Source organism: Aulonocara sp. 'chitande type north' Nkhata Bay, linkage group LG18 (genome assembly GCF_057382095.1).
Source record: "Aulonocara sp. 'chitande type north' Nkhata Bay isolate Kocher_YH1m ecotype deep benthic linkage group LG18, A_spYH_male_GT1.1, whole genome shotgun sequence".
NCBI classification, from domain to species: Eukaryota; Metazoa; Chordata; class Actinopteri; order Cichliformes; family Cichlidae; genus Aulonocara; species Aulonocara sp. 'chitande type north' Nkhata Bay.
In genome coordinates, this window is record NC_141361.1 from 16,456,790 (window position 1) to 16,482,122 (window position 25,333).

The window sequence follows — 25,333 nt, forward strand, 5'->3', positions numbered from 1 at the left end:
AAAGAAAGCTTCACTTACTGAACAGCACTTCAGTGTCCATTTATTAAAGACGCCTAATCAAACTCAAAGCTTTCAGCTTGTCAAAACATCTCAGCAGAGACAAAGTTTTAATTGCTGCATTCTTGAAACACGGGTTTGGCCTGAAATGCCTCATGTTTGTCCTTGGACTACATTTGACCAGTTTAGCCTTCAGCTGTTTGGAGGAAAAACTCCTCATTAAGGTCTGAGATCCCACACAGCTGTGACATGACAACAGTATGTGCTTTAGATGTGTGTGTGTGTAAGTAACAAAATAAACAAAAAGTACTAATTATGACTGACTGAATATATCAGTCGGTGAATAAATATCTACAGTTTTCACACAAAACAAAGAAACTCCTAACGTTGTTTATAATATTGTAAATAAGAGGTAAGGTGGAAATTAAGCTGATCACAGTTTGCCTTGAAGGTGCAATTTTGCCCGTGCCTGGACAGGTTTCAGACTCAATGTTTACTTAACAACCTTCCTGGGGAGGAATTTGACCAACCCAGACAAAAGACAAGATTAACAGTGCCTGACTGTGCTGTGGAAGAGATAAGCAGCTTAAGAGAACGAAGCTACAGTACTTCTTGCTTAACTGATGGAGGAAGGTGGCTGCACAGAGAAACAATGACTAATGGCTAAATGAAAAAAGAAAGAAAGAAAGAAAGAAGCTGGGTGCCTGAGGACATTTGTAGCCATTGCCTGTTCGTTTTGAATGTCAAAACAGGCTCCGGAGACTTCTCTGCTTGGCTGAGTGTGAAGCCCCACTGGACAGATTTGTCATTAACCCAGCCTGGGCGAGGTGAATCCCAAAAATGACCTTTTACCACCTGTGCAACTTAAAACAAAGCGTGACTGTGGTAGGGGTCACTTAACGGGTGTTGTGACTCAGGTGGTTGCTAAGGTCAGCTGCAGTGGTGGAGGGTATTTCAGGTCAGCAGCTGAAGTGTGCCTGATGGCTGGTTAAACATAATGAGCAGAAGAAGCAGTTTAATGTTCAAAGACTAATGGCCAATGCTGGGAAGTCACGTCAATGAATGGTGACTTTAAAACTGCCTTTCAGGCTGTCAGATGGTCAGTCAAGGCCGTTCCACAGCTCCTGGGTGGCATCAACAGATTGCATGAATGTGACCCTGGGTCAGAAAAGGCTAATCTAATCCTCACTCAGAGGGTTGGAGAAGACCACTACGGACAAAATGAGCTGCAGAGAGTGAAATCTGAAATTCTCAGAGAGGAAACATTAGCACACATAAAACCCCCCCAAAAAAACAGGCTGACTTACGCAGTCAGACTGTTCCCAGGTGTGACAGGACTCTGCTACATGCTGGATCGCTATCACTCGGCAGAAATTTCCATCAAAGGCATGTCACTCCCTCGTTGCTTGAAGACCTGAGGGAAAGCAGCAGGAAGATTGAAGATTAGCTCAGAGTGTTTAACTATGCTAAGGGTTTCTCCAGATAGTTGAAATTATACTTTCTGTGCTTGAATGTTAAATCAGGATGTTCATAAAAAGAACGTGCTAGTTACAGACAAAACCCCCCACAAAACATCTATAATGTTTAAACAAACAAACTAAAAATAAACAATTATATCCAGTGTATTTACTTTATACTAAATAATAAAACATAATTGATGAGTCTACTTTTTGGCCATTTGAGGGGGAAAAAAAACTACAGCTGTTTGGAAATCCCCCCCAAAATGATTTAAGCTGCAACTAATACCCACAGTCCAAAGGGCATGCTTATTCACAAAATGAATGAGGGCACTTTTAACCACTCAGACATTAAGTGCAGCTCAGCCTGTGGCATGTGTACATGTATAGCTGTGTAGAAAGCCCACTATTACGTTTCCCCGGCCCCGAGGCCATTTTCATAAAGTACAACTGGGTGTTGCTGCAGCACTCAACACACAGTCAATACCCTCTGAATGGCTTTAAGTTACTTTGACCCTTTGACAAAGTATTGTTTAGCCAATCAGGCTTTGATATAACAGAAGCAAAGTTCCTTTCAAAACATTGACAGCCAAAATCTACCCAGTCATCACCTCTGACTGTACAAATATTCTGTTCAAAAAAGAAAAAAAAGTAGTAGCTTGTCTGGGGTCCAAGTCCTTCAAATAGAAAGTGCACACAAGCTGGTTCAACTTGTATTTACCCATTTAGTGAATGATTAGCCAGCGTGATGGAGTGCATCAGAGACTTAAAAACATCAGCGTGTCACAAAGCAGAAGCGTATCCGCCTGCAACACCGATACAACAGAACTGCCTACCAAAAAAGAAAAGAAAATTGAAATACAACTCTGGTTTATGTTTTGCCCTCCCACAAGTGTTCCCGCAGCTGTTGATGTAAAACTCAAACCTAAGCTCTTGCAACCGGCTAATTACCCAGGGAGCAGAGTCTTTAAATATTTTGATGCTTATCTGGTTGTGACGGGTAGACATCACAACAGGAGGCAGAGATGACTCTGGAGATGAAGCTGAAGAAGCCATAAATTTAGACACAAAAACAAGACAAGCCCGAGGTGCTGCATAATAAAGTTCTGTTTTTCCAGTGATGTAACGTGAGAAAATATTCAGACTTAAGTGCTGTTTTAGTTTGTTTCTTAAGCAAATTTCTTGAAAGTGGGACAGGATTAAGCTAATGGTTAAAGACAATGCTTCTTAAATGCATGCAAGCACAGCCCAACTATAAAATATACATCCATTATTAATACAATGGCAGTATGTTCTGTTTAGATAGGTTGATACAAAAATGCATATATATAAAAAAATAATAATTTAGGTAAAAAAAAAAAATACACAATTGTTTAAGAAATTTTACTTTGATCTGTCAACATGTGCAGTCTTGAAAAAATGTTGGGGAAAAAAAATTGCAGCCAAAACTTTTTTTAATCTTGAAAATGAAATCTTGTTTACTACATTCAGTTTAAAAAAAGGGAAATTCAACATTAACTAAGAGGTGTGAATTTTCTTCAATTGGTGAGTACACTACAAAGCTAAAATGAGATTCTCCTCTTGACAACTTCGCACAAAAATAAGTAAAGCTTGCTTAGAATTAATGTTCCCATCTCATATTTTTGTTGTAGCTGATGCGCTATTTGTGAAATCTCTTCTTACACAATATGCGATCCGTTAAAGATCAAAACCATATCAGAGCTTTACCCTGAAAAGAAGTCAGATCAAAAGTTCATTAAATTGAACCAATCTTACTTTTGACCCGGAATTTTCTTTCTCTGCAGGCTCCTTTTGTTTCTTGCTCAGCTGCATAATTACATTACAATGTTTAAACAGAGGGAAAGAGGCAGGATTAAACTTGCTTACCCTCCACCCATTTTAATAACATTGTGATTTAGCATATGCTTTGCAGCAAAGTCAAACAAATGCAAGGTAATGTGTTTTGTCTAACATTGCATTTATAAAAAGGAAAAGATGTTGATATCAAGCAATTAAACTTGACACTTGGCCTTTATTTGACGTTTGCTAATCAAACAAACGCAGCTAGCTGAAAATGAGTTAATTCAGGGTTTGAATGAAATTAGCCAGTTTTAAGGGGAATTTCATAAATATATATTTACACCTCGCTGTTGCACAAATTCGGGAAAAATTTCAACACACACTTAACATTAAAAAGGCCACTTTCTCTGACATGAGAGAAAAAGTGATGGGGGCTGGAGAGGGGGGCGGTGAGAATAAAACAAACTGAATGAGGTGCTAAAAAAAACCCGTACCAATAATGCTGAATCAGGGCCACATGTGACACACAGCACAGTTTTAAGAAGCTTCTGCTGTACCTTCCATGACTCCTCGAGCAGCTTAAAATTCCAATCAAGTGTAGTAAATCCCAAACGTGAAGCCACCTGTTTAAATATCATCCATGTTAAATAGTAAATCCTTTTATTTTTTGATATCCAGGCAGCATATGGAGTTTCAGTCCTTTCTGGTAGCCACCTTTGTCATTATCCTCTACAGAGAACTGGAAATCCCACTCTTTCCCTTGTTGCAGCAGAAACCCTCCCTCCTCTTTCTCTCTCTCTCTCCCATGCAAACAAACACACACACACAGCGACCTCCCCCTAGGCCTTCCTCCGTCCCACGCCATTTGCCAAAGAGGGAGGGTATCCATTGGGGGCTCATTCATTACAGCCCTGCTGACCCCCCGTGGTGACAGATGCTCTTGGAGGCCTGCAGAGCTCTCTATGTGTGTGTGTGTGTGTTGGGGGGAGACGACAAAGGAGAGGGCCTACATTTCCCCGCTGCCACGTGTGACCCCCAGCACGTTAAGACATCCTGCATGGGCACTGTGTCATGTGGAAGTTTTCATTTTCAAAAAGAATGAAGCAAAGAGAGGGGAGGGGGGCACAAGTCTTTAAATCAAACTTTCTATCCTATGCTCAACTCAATCTCTCACGGCCACACCCAGCTTTTTATTGTTTTTGTGTGTGTGTGTGTGTGTGTGTGTGTGTGTGTGTGTGTGTGTGTGTGTGTGTGTGTGTGTGTGTGTGTGTGTGTGTGTGTGGGAGAGACTCCAGAACCAGAAAGGATCTGTCCCCGACAAGAATGTCAGGTCAGCTTTGGCATTTTGTCTCCATAGCCCTTACCCAGGATTGACCCCACATTAGGCTTTTACTCCTGCTATAAATACCAGGAGGCTCATCTGGTCAAAATAAATAAACAGAAATGCACCACAAATCAACAGGCGCTGGCAGATGTTGGGGAACTGTATGTCATTACAGCCCAGTGATCACAGTTGGCATGACATTGTCAAGAGAGGAAGGACTTAAGGCCAACATGACCTCAGTCTACACCGTATTTTCTTGAGTCAGGTTGAAAACACTCCTCAAACTTTCTCTTTCTGGGGTAGCGGAAATTCTGCAACACCTTTAATTACCTGACTTTTAATGGGAAAGACAATTGGCTATCTGTCTATCTGTAGTAGCAGGAAACTGTTCACCGTTTCTAATGGGTGGAAAATGCAAGAATATTTTGCTCTGGCCTTCAACATGTAGAGTCAGTATGATTTGTGCAGCATCCAAAGGCTTCTGTGTTTGTTTTCTTGCTGAAATGTTTGCAAGAATTTGTCAGGTAAACAGCAAGTGAACTCACATGTACTTGCCAGCAGGGAAGAAACAGTCGACAGTGACCCTAGGATTCTAGGTCTCTTGCTTTCATACAGACATTTGATCATTTTGGCTTAAAAATGCTATTTTTAAGACGAGACGACTTCCAACAAGTCATAAAATACTAACATGGTTTTATCATAAATGACTCCATTATCTGATATCTTCCTTTACTGGCCCGGGTTCCTGCTTCACTGAGCCATGTGACTGACGTTCCAGTTCATTACCACAGACACGGTCAACAGTTGTTTTAATCAAGTTGTGTGGAGCTCTTCTCACCTCCTCTCCATTGCAGCGCATTCAGTGTGACGGCTGCTGTAAACCACCACACGAACCAATCAGGGCATTCATTAGTGCTTCATGCACTCATTTCACTCAGTCAGACATTTGTCTAAATGCTGGGTTTGAGTTTGACTGTGAAATTTTCCAAGCAACTGCTGATTTAGACCAGACTTAGTAAATCAGAGTGACTCACAGGCGTTTTATTAAATTATAATTGGCATTTTTGGGTGGTAAACACAGACTACCTGCAGTAGTCCATCCATTGCAATGAAAGTGAAATTTTGACAAAGATCCAACTGACACCAGCACAACCGCAAGTTCAACTGGGGGAAAAGAGCTGTCAGCGTGATTTATCTCTAAGCCTCTGACTTTGACATGGCCTGTCCTAAATAGCCCATTTAAAATGGAGATAATGAGTAAACCCCGCATTTTCTTTGGCCTCAAAAGACACTGTGCTGCAAAACAAAAGAGTGTGGATTGAATGCTTGCCCGCCCCTGAGCCCATCCTTCACCACTCTAAGGGGACAAAGGGGAAGTATTCCTGCCACTGCCACCTGAGGAAAGACAAGTCACATGACCAGCATTAATGGGAGATTTTGGGCTTTCTGGGCTCTTAAATTTGGAAGGGGGTAGGGAAGTGGAGCTCTTCCTCTCTTGGATTCCCAGAGGAGTGCCGGAGCTTTGACTTAGCTGAGTCAGCAGTTGCCGAACCCTGGACTGAGCTACAAGAGAATCATTTGCCTACACTTGTATCTGCTCCATTATATAATCTAATCAACCTGTCTAACCAAGTGCATGCATGACTGATGGAAGTACATAGGATGCCTGTCGTTACACAGCAGCTCAAGGCTTCAACTTTAAGAATGAAGCGAGATCCATCAGATGTATGAGCGGACACGGTGCTAATAACCCTGTTATGATGACAAAACAGTCCTATACTGTCAAAAAACAAACAAACAACCCCCAAGTAAGAAAACGACAAAACCGCCACATGGAAATTCCCGTAACAGAATACCCATTTATACTAGCGGCAAGTGGGCTACCTGTCAAAGGTGTTACAAGTTGCACTTTTGTTTGCTATGCATTTGACAGTCTGCCGGTCTCATTTCCTTATTAAAACCCCCAAACCTTCTTTCGAAACCTCCCCCTCTTCCTCCAAATACTACTCCTACTCCCCAGGGCTACCTGCTGAGCCCTGAAGTGCAAATCAGTGCTAGTGAGGATAGCAGATGAGCTAAGGTCATTCATGGCTTTCCAGTGAGTCAAACAAACAAAGGCAAACATTCCAGTTGAATGCCATTGCTGAAGTCAGCAGCAACAGAAAGAAAGACGTTGAGAAAGAGACAGAGCAGGGCTCAGTGCAGAGAATAGCCCCAGGGTCCGTTTGTGTGTGTGTGTGTGCGCGCACGCGTGTGCACATGCACATTTGTGCGTCGTAGGAGATTATCTGCGCATCTATAAAGTGGGGTGAACCAAGGTTTAAAGCCTGGTGTGACCAGAGGGAACGGGGGCAGGGTCTTGGGCAGGAGGAGGGGTGGACAAAAGGAGCATTTGGGCAGATGAAGAAGTCATCATCATTAAGCCACTGGAGGTTTACTGTCCAGTTATAAAACTCATTTAAAAATTAGGGGCTAGGGGGTGCGTGTGAAAGGCCAGCAGGGCTGGAAAGGCCTGCGAGGGTCTGGAGAGAGGTGTATTAACTCGCTGAGAAACTGTAGAGCTAATTCATTAGGGGACAAGCGGTCTTTGTGTTAACACTAGCTTGATTGGAGTGGTGACCTTGCCACACACTGTGGCCCAGAGGAAGAGTTTAAGGGCAAGGTATTTAACCTTAAACTAAATCTCAGCCATGGACAAAGGGCCAGCATCATTTCGTGCCGAAGGTCTGCCAAACTGATAACTAATGTAACGCAAGTGGAAAACAAACTCAAAAAGTGGAAAACACTGTATACTACAGCTGTTTGTTTATAGAAATAACTACCGTAATATTTTAGCATGCTCTTTATAGGATATAACTGAATATGCATCTGAAACTGTTGACTGATTGGCTAAAATTGATTATTCACTCAAATATAAATTAATCTGCAACAACATTGATAATTGATAAAACTGCTTCTTAGAAGAAAGAAAGAAAGAAAGAAAGAAAGAAAGAAAGAAAGAAAGAAAGAAAGAAAGAAAGAAAGAAAGAAAGAAAGAAAGAAAGAAAGAAAGAAAGAAAGAAAGTGTACTTTATTGATCCCCGTGGGGAAATTCCTCTCTGCATTTAACCCATTCACTCAGTGAAGCAGTGGGCAGCCATTGGGCACCCGGGGGAGCAGTGTGCAGGGACGGTACCTTGCTCAGGGGTACCTCAGGGTAGCTGTAGCTTCCGATCATGGGGCCGCCACTACCTACTGAGCTATCCCTGCCCTTAGTGGATGATAAACTAAAACTTTATGGACTTTTCTCTGTTTGCCTGATAAAAAAACAAATTGTGTGACTAATAATCGCCACCTTTACAGACCATTTGTTGCCGCTCAACAGGAAGCAATATGCCAAATGTAGCATATTAATGTGGATTAATATTTTTTCCAATTGATTCGGGAAGTTTAGTATCACCCGTCCTCCCAGTTTTGATATCAGTTCCAGTAAAAATCCAAGCGAGATGCATAAAACTACACTTTTTTTGTCATTAAGGAACTGTAAATGAAGGACACACTTATGAGAATGTTCTACAGCCTTTATCAAGCAACAAGTCCAGGCACTTTGATTCTGTGAGAGACTGCACATATTTAATTTTCTATCATTTACTAAGTAACATGTCAAATTTAAGTTGCTGGGCATCTTTTTCATGAGCCCACATAAAAACAAATAGTAGCAACAAACGTTTAGACTTTCAGGAAGCATCATCACTTGCAAAAAATATCTGCCACCCTCTAGATTATGTAGCAGAAGATTTTCCCAGCTAGCATAATCGAATGAAAGTGAAGGACAAGCGAAAATTTACAATGCTGTCCATGACTGTGTAATAAAACAGGAGGCCTGCTAGTGAACCCAATCTGCATTTTACAACACTGCTGGGTTGAACGCCAGTTCACCTAAACTGAAACAACAGGGAGAGAGACACAGGACCCTAATACATTTATAGACTTATTCAGGGAAGCCATATTGAATAAGGCAACAATAAGTTCTATTGCATACTGTAAAGCTGTCACTGGCAGCAGTCAAACACCAGTCAATGCTAAAGGGCAAGAGGACGAAGGAGACAAAGATTTGTTGCTTTGAATTTAAAGTGGTTATAATACATTCTCTAAAACATCATTTTTTTACTCCAGGACTGGAAACAAGTCAATCATTCCTGACCTTGCATAAAAGAGAGAAAATAAAAGCTTTTTATAGTCAAATTCATGTAAATAGCCATATTCCATGACTGGCCTTTATTTCATCCAATTGAGCCTCTACCATTTTCACAGCTACTTCTAACATCTGGTCTGAACACAATGGCTCATTTGAGATTAGATCTTTGATAATGGTTGACCAGGCCTTGTCCTGGCTATAAAGTGCTGTTTAGACAGCCCTGTTTGTTATGGGGTGTAAAGGGAGATCCATGGATCATGGTGAAAGGGCCAACGCTATCAAAACATTTACGCTTATCAGATGACAAACCAGCAAAGGGGTCATGTTCCAGTTCCAGGAGCTGGCCTGGGCTGCCCTCCATCCTCCACGCAGACCAAACATCAGTCAAATGGAGGTGCTGAAGATGTGAGAGACTTCAGAGGTGATCACTGGAAACTTGAAACACAACTTGAAACTACATCCTACATCATTCTACAACATATGCATGTACCTGTAGACTATACTTTGGAAAATTAAACTAAAAAACTACTGAAACTGAAATGTACAGAAGAGAATAAGAGCCACTGGAAAAAAAAATTTGGGGGTCATGACCCCCTTTGGATTCTAAGACAAAAAACAAACCAAAAAAAGTCAGCATTAACCGATACAAAGTTCTAACTTTAACCCAGGAACTCAGACTTTTTCAGTTAAATTTATCCTCATAATTTGTACTTTATTCTCAATTCTAACTTTTTACAATTCTAAAAGTGATATTTATGAGAAAAAAGTCACAATCCTGCTTCTTGTTCTTTGAATTCTCAAAAACTATTTTTTAAATTTAATTCATTATTATTATTTTAAACAGAGGTCTTCATCTTTTTTCCAAATGAACTGCTGAAAAATTTGTACTAGGTATAAATCTACCCAAATTCATCTTGACGATTGATAAAGTAAATAATGAAAAGAAATTAATTGTCAACCTTTCTGATAATTAATCAACTAACTAATTTTACAAGACTCAAAGTTCTAGTTAGAGTTTCTCAGCTGTGATGCTTCAGTTCCTCGACTATTTAAATATGTTAAACTGTTAAATTCAAAATAAGACGGCTGTTTGAGGTTTAAAAGACCGAATCCATGTTCTTGTATTGACAGATAATGATAATAATGAAGACAACTGGCAAGTTAAATAATAATGAAAATAATTATTAGCACTCCACTAAATCTATCTTTAAACCTTTCCCCCCCTTTAAGGACAACTCACTCTCTCAAAGGTTCACACATCCAACACACTGACTTAATTTCAGCACACACTCATGGAGAGCACATAAGAAAGAGGTCTGTTGTGTTTATCAGGCATCCAAAGAGATCCACTTTTCACAATGGGACCTCTCCTTTCTTTTCCTTCCTGAAAAAGATCTCGGCCACCTTGAATCTATTTGACTGACAGCATGACAAAGAGGCTTCTTAATGTCCTGGAGAAAGAGCCTCCTCCTCTTTCCCTCTAAACTTCCTTACAGGGCGATCAGCTGTATCCATCATACCCCTCTTCCTGACCCCAGGCGGAACTGCTGCATCGGCAGCACCCCACCCCCGTTACCCCCTCACTCTCTCGCCACATCTCCTCCATTCTCCACCACCCTCCCGATTAATAGGCACCAGGTTGCCCTCGGTGACGGGACACACACTTAAATCCCATCAGTCGTCCTTACAGCAGCAAGAGCCGCAGCATCAGCAGGACTCTTTTTGTCTTAATCGGACAATGGAAGCAGTCCAGCCTTTGTTTGGGGCTTGACCCTGCACACAAACCGTGCCGATTTGAAAAAGTGACAGTAAACCTATTCAGAGCTGTTATCACTTCATCCTGCCCAGGGTCCCTCCACCAGAGGAGACATTTTACCAGCCAAGAGCCTCTTAGTAACTTTGGTATGTGAGATTTAAAAAAAAAAAAAAAAAAAAAAAAAAAAAAAGGTTTTACAATCATTCATGAAATCAACCTTGTCAGTAAAAGAACTACATAAAGACAATCTGAATGAATTTTAAAACTTTCTACTGTAGACAATACACGCCTCAATTGCACTACAAGCACAGCTAAATGTAGTTTTAGAATTCCCCTTTGCTCTGATATAGTCATTATAGGTAAACATATAGTATTATTGTAGGGTTTATATTACAATATAAGGCATCTTGAGGTGACTATTGTTCTTATTTGACACTGTATAAATAAAACTGAATTTAATAGTCAGGTATTTTGTACTTTTCTAAATTAAAGCCTGATATGCTGCAAGTGTTTTGTAAAAACATTCTGACATGACAAATTAAAGGAAAACCCCCCCAAAACATTTCTTTAAATCCCTTAAAATTATTATGATCAGCATGCTTTGGGAAAAGTTTTTCTTTGAATAGGGATGAAAATGTAATAAAAAGTCTCTAAAACATGTTTTTGTGTTAAAGCGAATGTACAGATCTACTTATAAAATAGTCTGTTGAATGTCTGCATGTTTTATTTCTGGCTGCACTCAAGCTGAAATTGTGCCTCGCACAGATAATGGAGAAGAGAGAGCGAGGGTGCTACAGAGAGTGAGAGCGAGACAGAATGACCTCCACCTCCACAGAGGAACGCTGAGTCCTCGCAGCACATGGCTGGGTCTTGGTCACCTTAGCCTTGGACGGGCTGCAACAGCCAATGGTATAGCCTTCTGCTACAGTCAGCCCTCTCCCACACAATCCTGGCTGCAGGAACGCTCACTGACCTTGTATTTCAATATGAAAAGGGAGAGAGAATGAGTGAGTAATGTCCTGTTTGGGGTCGTGTTTGTGTAATTAAGGTTATGTGTGCGTGGGCAGCAGCATTTTTTGGAAAAGCATCTATGGGCTAAGGCAAAGATGCTGCCAAGGTGACGCGGGAAATCTGGCTGAAAGCTTGAGTGTTTCCAGCTGCTGTTAGCATACATCAAGTTCTCTCACATTAACAATTATACACAAATTATACACATAGAAAAAAAAGAAAGAAATGTGCATCAGTGTTGCAACTCCAACATCTAAGAGAGATTACACCAAATGGGTTGTTAAAATGATTTTCAGATGTCAATTGGAGCAAAAATAATGTCATGATTGATCAGCCCAAACCAATAAGCAAAGATTATTCACACAGCTACAATTTTCACAGCTGGATTATTAAAATAAAATTAAATGCTACTTTTAGCTGTTCTCTTATTCACAAGAGATCTGATTGGTGTTTGATTTGGTGCTCGTCCTGACCCAACCCTAAAAGCAACTGTGCCACCTCGCAGAAAAGACGAGGTGAATGTGTACATCACTGCAGTGTGGAGCCAGCAAATTGGTGATGGTCAATTAGTTTTCTATTCCACAATCAGTCTTAACAATCACAAGAAAGACCTTACACAAAACCTCCAAACCCACACAGACTTAGATTAAAAAAATATGTATAAAGTTCAGCAAGGCTAAGAAAATCCACTTTATGTGTATGTGTTTGTGTAAAACATGTTTTGGTGTTAAAGTGAATGCACAGATCTACTTATAAAATAGTCTGGTGAATGTCTGCATGTTTTATTTCTGGCTACACTCGAGCTGAAAATGTGCTCGAGTGCTGAACAGCGAGCTGGTATATGCTTTAGTTCTGCAGTGCACCTAAGACACACACGCATGCACATGGTTGGATGGCCAGGCTAGAAACATTAACCAACTATAAATGACAAATTATTTATTAGACTATGCTAATGGACAGTTCACAAAGTCCTCAGTCTCTGTGACCTCAGCATAAACATATAGAAGTTTTTAACATCATTTAACTGAATCTGTGGTTTGTTTTACAGGACTGGAAACTGATTACCCCAGCACTTCCTTAGCCCATTATTTTTGGCTCTTGTTCCGCTAATGTGTGCATACAGAAATATAGAGAAAACACTTTGTGATTGTGCCCCACTGCCCTCCCCGAAAGTGTCCTCTTCACTCTGCTAATATCCCTGTGGGATGGATAATCACTCTCTCCCTCTCTGAAGCCCTCTCACCCCCCTCATTAATTTTACAAGGTGACAGAATAACACGTGAATTAGTAATCAGTCATCAAAGGTCCGCTGGTTAAACCCATAAATAATTCCATACACCCCATTTTCTCATATTAAAACTGGGTTGAATTTTTGACACAGGGTTCCTGCAATTGTTTCACAAGAAAAGCCTTGCTGGGACAGAAATGACTTCTGTCTTACAAAGCTTTTAATTTGGAAGAGGACACAGGAAATTCACAATGCAGCAACAAACAACATAGTGGCTCAAAAGTACTAAAATATGAACAACTTATTTGATAAAATTAGTCCTCGGAGAAGCCCTATAATCTAAATAAAAAACAAGAACCAGTTACAACTGAGTTAAAACAGTCTTTTTTGATACTCTTTACTGTTACTGTACCAACAATAACAGTAAAGAGTGATGCTAGTTTCAGCTAGCATTAGAGGAAGCTAGCTCATCATTAGCTACCCGACTCAATTACATTTTTAGCATTTCAGTACACTACGCCATGGTATACTTTTACCTTTGTTGTTGATCCAGAAGGTAATCGTCGCCAACTCCGTCCTCTCGTTATAAATTGAAAATAAACCAAATGGCTGAAAGTTGCAGAGCAGTTGAATACAACCTGGGTAAATAACTAAAAAACTTTTAGCATGCTAAACTGAAAAATTGAGACTTCAAGAGGAAAAATTTATACCAACCTAACCCACTGCCTGTGTGTGTGTGAAGTATTTTTTTTCTTGGTCATAAATATTAACAGGTCAGTTTTAGCCTACTGAACGTCTGTCAATCGAGTTAAAGCATTTTAAACAACATTAGCCGTATAACAGTGCTTGCTAACATAGCAAAAGCTCACATTTTTGAGCCAGCTAATATTAAGCGATCTTATTTACTTTTTGGGCCTCGGTTGCAGTGGGCGTGGCTTTCAGAGTACCACCCGACCCCTGGCCTTTGTCTCTAACGGCTCTCTCCTGATCCATGCGGGTGATTGCATTTTATAGACTAACTCCGATTGTTTTATTTCCTCATCTGGAGGGGAAAAAAACAGCACTACACCCAAACCCATTAACACTGCAGTTAAGAGACACACTAATAATCATATGCAATGCTGTATGCCATTATAGCTGTTGTGTCACATAAAATGTGACATGCAGTCAAAAACAGAGCACTTCTGTATGTGTTAAATGGGCTTGGTGGAGCTGAGGGAGTAATAAGAAGAAAATTTTAAAGCTAAACTGCAATGCCAATCAAAATGTAAAGCAGTAAATGCTAAAAAAAAAATAAATCTTTTGCTTGCTTGTGTGAACAGAACATTCAGACAGATGAAGTGAAATTGCTTTAGTTATGACATAATATAGTGTTTTAGACAATCGCCTAAAGCCGGTTCGATCCCAGGTAAAGATACAAATCCTTTTGGGGTTGTGTGTGTCAGGAAGAACATTCAACAACAAAAAAATCTGCCAAATCAAACATGCAGAGCTACCCGCTGTTCTTTCATCTCATTGCAATGGTTCAGGCTCAAGTTACTTTATTTGTACCCATAGGTAGATTTACTTTGCAGCAGTGAGTCATCTATACTCACATTTTCAGCAGAGACACAGACACATGTAGCAAAGCTATGATATGTTTATCTGACTAATGGCTGCTGGAAAAAAGCAGTTTTTAAACAGTGTTGTTCTGTTCAAAAAGTTGTTCAGAAGGAAGAAACTGAAGCTCCTTATGCATTGTCAAGTAAAATTTAAAGTGTTGCACAAGGATGCTGGGCTCAGCTGTGGCTCACCAATCAGCGTCTTAAATGCAGACCACAACCTACTGAGTGGATTTCTGCCAAAGTCCCTTGCCAGACACCAAAAGCACCTCCAGAGATCATGTTTCCATGCTATTTTAGCAGGACGCAGTTGGGCCAACATACTATTAGACAGGAAATTTTAATATGTGGACAATTGGAAGAATAGTGTCATAACTCAGGCAACTCAAGCCTTCAAACGTGTTGATGTTGTGAAAATGTCTAATCTTTTACTAATCCTGCCCAAGTAAAACTGGTCTGTAAAGATGAAGTAAATCAAAAAAGAAAAAAAAAAGATTTAAAACAAGTGACATCAACAACTCTCCCTTTTTTAAAGTCACATGCTTGTGCTGCCAGCACTTACTTTATTGCCCCTTTAAACTAGAAACACTCCAGTTTATTGTTATGAGCAAAAACACAACAAGATCATTTTATCTGGAGGATTTGGAAAGCAAAACCGTAAATTTTCCTTCACAGTATTGTGCTGTGATCCAGACTGTGGCACAGCACATGCTGTGATCCAGACTGTGGCACAGCACATGCTGTGCTCTTTAAAACGAACATGAAGCTGCTGGCTGAAATTTCTGTCTGCAGGTACTGTACCGCTGGAGCTGGCATCTGTGCATGGGCAGGGAATACAGCAGTACACCCTGTGAGAACACACTGTTCCATAACACTGCTGTGCAAGAAGGGATTCTCCGCTGAATGCTTTCGAAGTTTCAGTGGCAAGAATGAGGATATATTATGACTGAGTGCTCTCAGTGGAGACACACGCACAATTTGCGCTTCGTGAGTTCATATTGCTGTAATGGAGTCCACAATAATCTGAGAGATTGATCTTTAAAAAAAAAAGGAGGAACAGTGTAGACATGAGTCTGTACTTCGTGCCACAATCCTACTGTGATGTGATTTGCAAGACACAACCTAATTTCTTTTTCCAAGAGTTCAGCGAGAGTCTCTCCTTCACCTTGACATGCCATCACTCCCCCACAAACACGTGCATGAACTCCCGCTTTCATGGTGAACCTTTGACACACTTCCTGGCGATTGACTCGAGGGCACAACCAGCTCGTTTTCATTCATTTCTCGGGGTTCATGTGCAGATGAAAAGAGCGTAAAAGTCTGGATGATAATATTCTGTAACTGCACCACAAAAAGGAGTGTATGAATAGAGGTTGAGCATGGTAACAGGAGGCTTAAATAAACTAAGGATTAGGTTCACTAAGTCATTTGGTTAGTCAAGCACAAAATCCAGCAGTGACAGATAAGAGCCTGCCCTGCATGTCAGAATCATAGATAACAGGACAACAGGAAGTGGTGTCTACTGTGGTTGCGTAGCAGTCATGCATAAATGTACACACACACACACAGACACACCACCAAGATTAGCATCATAGATCTCCTTTTGCAACAAAGAGCAGGATGTTCAGCCCAGCGTTTTTGGCTGCACCTCTACTAGTGATGGGTCGTTCGCGAACGAAATGGCTCTTAGAGCCGACTCTTTGAAGTGAACGACGCGAGCCTTTTTTCCCCCTTTCTCTCACCCTCTCTCTCGCCCTTTTTCCGCTAAACTCCGCACGCGCGGCCTGTACTTTGCGCTGGGCAGAGGGGGGAGGGGCGTTAGTTACACTCGCAGTAGCACAGGAACAGAGCCAGAGAGAAAAAGAGCAAGGGACAACAACATCACATTAGAAAGGTATAGTAATCATCCACTATTTTCAGTTGCAGATGATAAAGGATTCAGAAATCATGCCGGCCCATATGACAGAGAATGTGCATTTTCTTTTTGTTTTTATATTTTAATTTATATTTAATTGTGTTGTGGTTTGCAGTGTTTTGTGTTGTTTCACGTTAAATTTGTTTAAAAGGAAAAAGCTGAAAATTTAAATAGTTAAAAGTTTAAAATGTAAATAGTTGTTTTTTGTATTATATGATTTATTTATTACATTTTATGTGGAGTGAATAAATAAAGTATATTTATGGTGGCCCTTAGAGACAAAGCACGTACAAACTCCTAAGCATGTACAAACTCCAAAACGCGTAAAAACTCCAAAACGCGTAAAAACTCAGACGCACTTACAAACCCCGAAGCATGTACAAACTCCAAAACACGTAAAAACTCAGAAGCATGTACAAACTCCAAAACACGTAAAAACTCAGAAGCACGTACAAACTCAGAATCACGTACAAAAGACAACAGAAGTGCTCCAGGATGCTAGGGCGCAGTGTTGAGCTTTTGTTACCTAGTGGCTACACAAGCCAGGAAGTATCAACAACCGGATTTGGTGTGTGGTAGTAACAGGTACAAGAACTTTTTTTTAAAATTATTTGAATAAATATGAGTGCTTGTCTATAAATACACAAACAATACACACATGCTTTCAATTGTGTAATTTAAGTGATCTGAGTAGCTCTGTTTAGTTAACGCTAGAAATGTGTTTTGGAGTTTGTATATGCTTTAGAGTTTGTACGTGCTTTGTCTCTAAGGGCCATATATAAACATATATAAATAAAACCACTTTTTTTACATTAGTAATTCTTTTTCTGCATAATTTTATATTATTGTTAATGATAAATTAATTAAAGCAACAAAACAACCTGAAGAGCCGGTTCGGAGCCGAAAGAGCCGGCTCTTTTTAGTGAGCCGAGCCGAAAGAGCCGGATCTCTAAAAAGAGCCGGAAATCCCATCACTAACCTCTACATTTTACATGTCCTACATTCTTGACTATAAGTTCCTTTCATCCATCCCAAAAAGCCAGATCACTCTAGGACTGAGAGAGAGGAAAAAAAAGGGGGCATTCTTTCAGCTCAGAGGAATTTCATCCTTACATCGTTTCCGTTTCCCCTTTGCTCCTGAGCAGGCCGTAAACACTGAGGTGTGAAGCAGACTCTCACCCAGAAGCACAAATTCATGGTCGGCTGAGGGGATAACGTTAAACAGTTAATTATCTGCATTTTATTTAAGGGGTGAGTTAAATTAAGTTCAGCCTAAGGCTATGTCCACACTAGTGTTTTTAGTCGTTGTCAGAGTTGTGTGTCCACATTGAAACGGCCGAAAACACTTACGTTCCAGTACTGTGCATGCGCAAAAGCGAATGAGAATTAAAGAACTTGAACAAAAGCTATCTGGAGCATGTACAAACTGATATTAATCTTTTTTAGGGCTGTCAAAATTGAGAGCAATCAAAACAACTGCTGTATAATGCACTCCACTATCTTTGTTTAATTGGTCACATGACTGCATCACATGACTAAAATGCGTCATCGTTTTAGAAAGTCTGCGTTTTCGAGTGTCCACACTGTGACGGGACAGATCCGTTTTGAATGTTTGTATGTTTTCGAGAGCGTTTTCAAAATGCTGCGTGTTTCCCTGGGGAAAAGGCCGTCTCAGTGTGGACGGGAGGCCAAAACGGAGAGAAAACGATGCGTTTTCAAACAGAAACGCCTACGTCCACACGTACACGGGTATTTTTGAAAACGGAGATTTTCCGTTTTCGTTTTAAAAATAATCCCATCCACACGTAAAGGCAGAAATGAAGGAAAACGCTGCTAGGAACATGCCAAAGCAACAGGTGGCGATATATTCCTAACCGTGCAGAAATGTTGGCCAATCAGAAGTCTCGAAGCCTCGGTGGGAAAAAGTAACAAAGCTGGGGCATAGAAGCTAGTGATGTGCGATACCACTGATTTCCTTTCCGATCCGATACCAAGTAAAATTCAGGGTGGTATCGGCGATACTGATCCGATACCGATACTCTGTACAAAAACTTAATGTTTCATTGCATTTCATAATACAATATATAATTGTATTATGTAATTGTAATAATAACATAACCATATTGCTTCATAATGATTAGAGGACATCAGACAACTTGTTTTTATTGCTTAATAATGCAGAATAATCATATAGAAATAAATAAAAAAAACTGACGTTGTGCGCTATTTGAGCATGTTGCCTGCCTGCAGCACTAAAGGACTCTGCGAGAGACGTCTGTTTCGCCCTAGCAGCACCTGTCCCTGTCCTCGTCTTCAGTTCGTCTCAACATAAGCTTATCATATTCTGTGATGTGATTTACTCCGGGGTGTTTGACGAGGTCAGTGGTGTTGCAACAACAACGTGTCCACACAGGACTCTGTTTGCGCTCAGCCATTGTTGTGAGTGTGCACGCCAGGGGCTGCCACACATTTATACAGCCGTATTCCGCATATGACTATGAAAGGCGTAAGAGGAAGTAGTTCCTTCCAAATTAGACGATCCGAATTGTATAGTTTCTTTCCACTGCGTTCATTTTAATGGAAGAACTACAAATTTAACCCAGAGTACTAAAATATCGATATTATAATATGAGAATCGATTCTAGAACATAAATTGCTGGTATCGGAAGAATCGATATTTCAGTATCGATCCGCACACCACTAATAGAAGCAGAACCAAGTCGTATGTGTGGAGGGACAGTAATTGTGTGTGTATATGTAAGCATTTAAACACTGCAGAGAGTAAAATTAACAGTAATAGTATTGTAGAAATTAATTTCACCGAAACAATAACGTGGCGCACAGTGTGACATCAAAAAATGCGCACACCTTTGACGCTGCGTTTTCTCCGTTTTTCTCGTCCACACATAAATGCAAAAACTGAGTTTTCAAAAATATCCACCCTGGCCGGAGTTTTTAAAAATCTCCGTTTTCAGTGACCAAAAACGCCGTTTACGTGTGGACGAAAGGTACAAACGCATAGAAAAACCTGCATTTTCAAAAATACCCGGGTACATGTGGACGTAGCCTAAGTTTTAAATTAAATTGCTCTGGATTTTGATGCCCACTTAATTTTTTGTTCATCAAACCTTATAGTGTGCTACTGAATACGTACAACCCTCCTTTGCCATAAAATCCCAGGTTTGGCTCTAAATAAGTACTATGTACTAATTTCTGTTTACGTGTATGACAATAGTTGGTAAAGAGAGAAGAAATGTGTACTGAAGTAAATAAAAAAACAGATATAATTGCTCAGTTTCCTGCAGGTGAAACTAAGACATAACAGCTGATGGTGGAGGGCTTAGAGGAGGAAGCCCTCCCCCGGTAGCGGGATCAATGCACATAAATGGAAGAGGTCACAGACCTTTGACATCTCCTTTCAGCCGGGGGAGGGGCACAGGCCTTTGTGAAATTGGCTTTAATGATCCAGTTGTCAGGCGTGTCATACACCAGCATACAGTACATACAGTTTCAATTTACAATTTTAGGTCTTTCCTCTTCACACTCAGGTTTTACACATTTAACTAATCCAACAGCAACAAGTGTCAGGTTTGGATAAAGAAAAGTGATATTCTGTCTGCATCCAGCTGCCTTGTTTCTAGCTTCATCACTCCCACTTCTTTTTTCACCCTTTTCTCCCATCTCTTCCCCTCTGGAGGCTCACCAGCTCTTCTCAAACCTTATTTGTGCTTCTCCTCTTCTTCCTTTCATGATGCATTTTTCAAGAGACAATCATTAAAAAGGAAACATGGAGGACCACTTTCTACAGTGTTTGCTGTTTCCATGGTTCTGCAGAGATGATATTGAAAAATTAAAATTAGCAAATATTCACTCGGATGAATGAGAGCTTCAAAACACACGGTGAACTGTTCTTTCTGCTGCTTTTTAAGTGAATAGAATGGGAGACAGATGTGATTCTCTGCAGAAGAAAGAAAAACATACAGCCCTTACGTGGCCCCTGTAGTCTGAATATTTGCTTTCATTTATTTAGACTCACAACATTACAAGTGAACACAGTGTTCCTGGCATTCTTGGCCCCCAATAAAAATAAACACAAAGACAGGTTAAAGGTTTACGAGCATCCATGTGGAACACGTTTGGCTTCGCACATCATGGCTGAGATGCTCTTTGAATTTTTATGTTTTGCTGAAAAGGGCCAGTTAATCTTTGATATACAGTGACACGGTAAGGTTAGCTAGTCACATCAGACACAGTTACTGCTAAAAAGCACTAAAGAGATCTCATTAGGAATCAGAAAACATCTTCTTCTCCTGAAAGTGAACCTCGATTTATCTGTAATTTATTTGCATTTACCAACAAGTATTTTTTTTGTAGGAGATCTGACCTCTGTTTGCAAGAAGTGGGACGTAATGCTTCTTTACGAGGGAGGGATGGAAATTTACTGCATTTCCAGCTTGTAGTCACACTACAGAACAACATATGTGAGACAAATGCATTAAATTGAATTTTTCTTTAATTAAAAAAGCTACAAAATAAATATAAAACAATATCAATTAGCTTGAACCTCAAACAACGGCAACAGTTAAGCTGCCGAGATATTAATGCAGATGCAGTAATAATTTCAATAATACAAATAAATGTAAAAACACACATTTTATATACTGAATATTTTAACTTTTTATATTTTTAGGATGTTCTGCTGACAAAATTTACACACTTTTGTTTAAGTAAGCAAGTCAAATTTTAGTGCTTACTTTTTCTTGCTGTGGCACTGATGGAAACACTGATATTTTAATGAACTACGTTTTTGATGACAGAACAGGTTTTGGTGACACAATCGTATTGACAACACGGGATATGAGGATAAAACCTGAATAGAGGGTCATGACTCCTGCCTCAGCAATTTGATGAATGGCGCCTATATTGAGGACCACCTGTTTTCTGGGGCTTGTCACACTGCAGCCGAAGAAGTGTGAAAACAATAGTGCTGATCTCTTTAGTTGGGATTTTGTCCCTCGTGCCATCTGCACTCGTGATCAGAAAAGGGCACATTCACTGAAAAGTACTTCAGAAAGGATCAACAGAAACATCTGCTGGTTACCCCCGGAGGTGTTTTTGTGATCTCAAAACTGGTATCATGGATGATCTGATTTAGTTTCATTGATCAGTATATAAAATTTGCTTGAAGCCACCATGGAATCTGAATCCACTATGTTACTGATTAAATGGATAGTCAGTCGGTTTGAATCTTTTTGTTATGACAGTGAATACAACCCTCAGTGATCTGACAGAGCCCGGTTTATCATAACAGCAAATGAACACAAATCTTCTTTGTGAAGGAAAAAAAGAGAAAGGCACAAGGCCAACTGAGTAAACAACACGACATGAACACCAAAAGCAGAGCCCCAAAAATTACAGTGAGAGAATAATAACAGGAAAATAAATAAATCTGTTACCCTGGTGACAATTGTCTGAGCACGAATGGATGTGACATAGTCATTTATCCACAACCTGGTTAATTTTTTTTTTTCACAAGCGAAATGTCATGCTGCATTTTTGGAAAACCTCTTTGCCTCATAACAGGTTTCCAGCACAATAAAACAATGGATGAGAAGATGGGGAAGAAAAGGAAGGTAGACCAGCATCGTAAGGAAAGAAAAGGTCGGATAATGCTCCGCCCAAATAAGATGTGTTATTATTTTAAATAGGACATCGTTTGAAGGCAAACAGAAATGAGGTGCATCTTACTTAATTTGTAGTTTTGAACGATCCAATGTGCATGGTTTTATGAAAAAGGGAGGGAACCTTCAGGTGTTTAATGAAACAACAGTTTAGAATTTTTTAAAGCTTTACTTGAGACTGCAGATTAAAAAGTTAAGATGCAAAAGTCACTGAAAGCAAGCCAGTCAGAGCCTTCACAAAGCAACATGAGAAAGAGATATCTCCTTCAAGGCTAAAGAGAGAGACCTGTCCTAGTGCACGAATGCTGTCATGGGGCCTTAGTTATCTCCACCAAGATTAAGTCCCAATTGTTCACCAGGAACAAAGGCAGCCAGTGAGGAAACCAGCCCCCCAAGGGCCAGATGGTCAGCGCTCAGAGCCCCCCTGACCCCTCCATTCCTTGTCCTCTTTGACAGGGCTGCGCGTGCTCCACGCAAGACAGGCCACCCAGCTAATTGACAAATGAATGATTACTCATGTGATACTGTACTCATTTAAAGTTCCTGCTGTGAAGCAGTAAAAAATAAGCAGAACGTCTACTGTAAGCACCCCCGTGCATCTGGTACAGTGCCAAATGTGCTGTGGATGGAAGAATGTTGTAATATGCACAGGCTCCAAATAAACCTGCTGCTCACTCTTATCTGATATGACTTTATCTAAGCTGTTGAAGCTTGTTTCAACACCAAGCCTTAGGCAACTGTTACAGTATTCAGCAGACACACAAGTATTAGTGACCTGGCTCCAGGCATAGTCGGCATGGCTTTCCTAACAATGAATAATTACCAACAAGTACTGAAGCAATCACAGTGGATAAATGGACTGATTGCTAAAATGATCATGTTAAAGCTTGGCTGCACTCTCTCTCACACATCTTGTGGGGACATCTAATTGACATAATGCTTACCCTAGCCCCTTACCCCAATCCTAACTATGAAAAATGAATGCCTAACCATATCCTTTACCCTAAACCTAACTATAACCCAATTGTAACCCCTAAAACCTATAAAAAACAAACAAACAAAAAAACAACAACCTTCCAAGCTGTGAGGACAAGGATTATGGTCCAAGGGCTGTTGTTCCCCACAAGTATAGCAAACTTCCAATTTTTGGTGCCCACAAAGATATAAACACACACACACACACACACACACACACACACACACACACACACACACACACACACACACACACAATGACATCCCGATTTGCACCAAAACAAATTAAGGCCTCGAGGAAAATAAGAAAAAAAAACGCAGTTCAAACGCAAGCCTACCTTATATGTAACGCAGAAAGTCACATTTCCACGGGGATTGGGGTCCGTGTGTAAACTTGCGCTCTCCGGTTCCGACGCCAGTATCAACGTTGCTGCTGCTTTGGGCGCTCGGCTGCTCACAGCTGATCACAGCCGACGAAGCAACAACGTGACGTCAGGAAGCTACAGTACGTACCGTTTGGTTCAAATCAGCGGAAGTTCGGCTAAGGTTGTTCTTTGTGATCGCTTGTTTATCAAATGGGAGGAAAAAGGCAAAAGAGGTCGTCCAAAGCTAGTAAATGAATAGTAACCATCGACGACATGTATAAGTTGTTTTTTGTTTTTTGTTTTATTATAGTTTAAACGTGCAGTAAGAACTATATTAGGTACTACTAACTTTACGTTACAATATAGCGTCGACAGCATGATATTTGCTCGGTTGATTCGCAGATATAAGAAAAATAAACAGTTTGCACGAAAGACTAATGATAAACATGCCAAGAAAGTGAAAAGAACGAGTCAACAATCTCACCGAAACACGAACATACATCTACACACACCTGAAAATGAAGGTTATGTTTAAGTTGCATTTTTTTAAACATGCATACTTATACCTTTAGGTGATTGTATGGTGATTGCGCAAACTGTTCAAAACCTGCTTTTGGTTTTCAGATCAAAATGCTGTCAGATCCCTCTGTATGTACAAATCATTAATACACTGGGGGTACACGAAAGCATGGTCTTTAATGCTGCATAGCTTTGATAGATACTTCTGGTCATATAAAGGAATATGAATACGAAACATACGCGACATGTGGACTTTGCACCCCTTGTCATAAAGTCAAGCTCAATGGGCTTATTCAAGTTCTTGAAAACGAGTGAGCTCTCTCGATAAATTGTAAAACATCGCCCCCTGTCGTATGACATCAAGAAGAAGTTATTACGCAGTACAGCAAACAATACTTGTGCAATAGATGCGCTTTTAAAAATGTGCAGCATTTACAGGAAACAAATGAACAGACATTAAATCAGAGAGAGAAGTATGTGCTTCACTGTATTCCAAACCTTTCCAGGCTGTAGCCTTGGTGGTTCTTGTTTGGCTCTTTTGGTTGTTCCTGGACATCCTAACCAATTTCCTCTCATCTGAGGGTGAAAGCCAAAGTCTGGAAGATGAGCCAAAGTGATGATACATCAGTATATTGGTTTGAACTGCAGATCTGAGTTTGCAGTTGTTTAGAAATAGCTCCAAGAGACCTTCCCAGATTATGTCTTTTAACATACTGCTGAACCTCAGCACCACTTATTAAAAGATTTAACTGAGTGTAAGTATATATTTGAGCCTGTATATGTACTCTTGACACTGTGTGGAGTAGAGAAAATCTAAAATAAATTAAAATTTGCGCACCCAAGTGTTTCTTTAGATGTATGCTGCTCAACCATTGCACCCTGGAAAAAGAACCATCCAAAGAAATAAGTAAAAGTTCCAAATTGCCATGACAGTTATGGGCAAGATGAGTCTATGTAAACTTTCATAACTGACTGTACATGTTAGTTATGAAAGAATAATTTTGAGAGTGTGTGGTTTTGTTGCACATAATGTAAGCCAGTGGAGAATAGATTAAGCTAGTTAAAGCTCAGCTTTAACTTAAAAATAACATCAGGAATTAAAAAAAAAATATAGATTAGTAATAATATAATCATTACAATTAATAATATATTATTCTAATATATGCTGTTATTATTATTATTATGTAATTGTCATAACATTTAGATACAGTGTTTATAGTACTTCCTATGGATATTCGGATGAATGGTTTTGCTGTTTGTGTCGTGAACATTATTTTTTATTAACAGTCTAACCAACAGTATTTCTAAAAGTCTTTAAAAAAAAGAAAAAAGAACCAAATAGAATCTCTATATATCAACATTAAAGATAAATATTTTTAAACTTAATTTAAGTTTATTCTTCCTCGGATGGTAGATTTTCAGTGAGATCATAACGTTTAGGCAACTTTTTAACGTTTTGGAGCAGCAACGTGTTGCCTTCCAGTTTGTGATGTAGACTTGCGCATGCCCAGTACCTGACATTTGAAGTAT

At 39.9% G+C, this 25,333-nt stretch overlaps 1 protein-coding gene across 12 annotated transcripts in view; it reads right to left on the minus strand.

Moving 5' to 3' along the window:
• Positions 1–23,391, minus strand: part of greb1l (GREB1 like retinoic acid receptor coactivator) — a 46,667-nt gene extending 23,276 nt beyond the window's left edge. For 3 of the 12 annotated variants that reach the window (XM_086270876.1, XM_086270875.1, XM_086270865.1), the window contains exons 1-4: positions 13,462–13,665; positions 13,284–13,356; positions 11,339–11,484; positions 1,305–1,411 (exon numbers count right to left, since the gene is read on the minus strand). The gene's annotated coding sequence lies outside the window, so the exon portion shown is untranslated. Of the gene's footprint in view, positions 1–1,304; positions 1,412–3,748; positions 3,983–9,064; positions 9,153–11,338; positions 11,485–13,283; positions 13,667–23,257 lie in introns of those variants that run through there. The other 9 variants (XM_086270874.1, XM_086270877.1, XM_086270868.1 and 6 more) reach the window with 8 other exon arrangements.
• Positions 23,392–25,333: the final 1,942 nt, after the last annotated feature.